Source organism: Triticum dicoccoides, chromosome 7A (genome assembly GCF_002162155.2).
Source record: "Triticum dicoccoides isolate Atlit2015 ecotype Zavitan chromosome 7A, WEW_v2.0, whole genome shotgun sequence".
NCBI classification, from domain to species: domain Eukaryota; kingdom Viridiplantae; phylum Streptophyta; class Magnoliopsida; order Poales; family Poaceae; genus Triticum; species Triticum dicoccoides.
Genome location: NC_041392.1, coordinates 614,043,036 through 614,044,801, shown reverse-complemented (window position 1 = coordinate 614,044,801; position 1,766 = coordinate 614,043,036).

The window sequence follows — 1,766 nt, the reverse complement described above, 5'->3', positions numbered from 1 at the left end:
GAGGCGGGCGATTGGTGAGGACTCCTCCAATGTTCGTGGGAAAGTATGGTGTGAAGGAGAGAGGGAGGTAGGGTGAATGTGAGGTGGACATTATCCAGTTCTAAAGGAGATTCTAGCGAGCAATGTTCCGCTACGACGGGAAATCGAGCAGGAAGGGGAGGGTTCGAGAGGAAAAAGGAAGGTTACGTCGGGGAAGGGGGGGGGATTTTATGTTCGGCCCACATGTTGGAGATGACAATGTAGATAGTCTCTGGACAACTATATTTGTTCTCTGCATATGGTCTAAATTTAGGGGAGCATGGACTATCTAGATGGTTTAATTTTGGGAGCCTGTTGCGCGCCCTTTTGATATCCGAACACGCCCGGACGTATGATGAAGAGATGAGTTTTGACCTTAAAGACGATCTTAATAATTTTCTGATTTATTTATATGCATTGTAGCCCGTAGCAACGCACGGGCGTTCTACTAATATGCCTAAAATATGAATTGCCATAATAACTCTTGAAAAATAGAATTAATTTAAAAAACAAAGAACGGCACGGCAAAGCGTGTTATCCTTTAGTGTATAGAAGGCCCGTGGCTTTTGGCAAGTGCTCAAGCTCTTTACCAAGTGTTATTTGCACAAGATATCTTTGCTTCTTGTGATGCTTTATGCATGTGATGGAAGTGTGCTCTAAAATCGACTAGAGTACTTTAGCGTGTTAGACAACTAGTGTGGCGCTCGTATGTAAGTCAAAAAAAGTTGGTATCATGTCCAATGGTGGCAAAATGTAAGTACCATCAATCGTAGTATATAAGTATTATATACTGTGCTGACTAGCTACATATGAAGTTTGAGCTAATAGCTGAATTCTTAAATTCAGCTATACTAGAGGACACACTGCGTTGCTTCAGAAAATGGTTGTTAAAAATTTGAGTTGATAACATGAGAGCCAAAATTTAAAAAACATATGCCTTCTTAAATTATGTATAGTTTTTTTACACAGTACAATCAAAATCGTTAATGTACATGAACATACACTCACCCATATGAACGCATGCACACACACTTTACCCGTATGAGCACCTCCGCGAGACTGGATCGGCATAGCATCTTGAGGTTTTATGAAGTCACCACAGACGCCTCACAGTCGACGGGTACGACTCCTCCCACTGAACGAATATCGCCGGAAGCCCGAAATAAATCCAGGAATAATGCGAACACCAATGTCAAGTTTAGCACTTGGATCCTAGAGGGCTAGGGATACCACCAGATGGCTAGGGGATTATGTATAGTTATAACAATATTGATGGAATATAAGTAGAATAATTAAATGTAAAATATTTATTAATGTGTGGTTGAATGGTGTAGTGGGTCCTTTTTCCATGCATGATTGCATGTTGTGGTGGGTATTATCTCATTCATAATTATATGATGAGGTGGATGATTGCTTGATGAAATAAATATATTAATAGGGATGACTCTCTTAGGTATATAGAATATCAAGCTTGACTGTACCATTAATCATATTATATATAAGCACTTTGCTAGCTAGCTAAACGCACATACACATCTCAATTATTTGTTTTCTTTTTTTCTTTTCTCTGTTTCCTCCACTTTTCTTTGTTTCCTTTTCGGGTTTCAATATTTCCATTCTTTTGCTTGGTTTTTTTGCTTTTTTATTTATATTTTTCTTTATTTTTATTTTTTTGGTTTTTGCTGCCTTTTTTTGTTTTTCTTTGTCAATTTTGATCTTTTCTGTTCAACACATGTGAACTTTTCTTC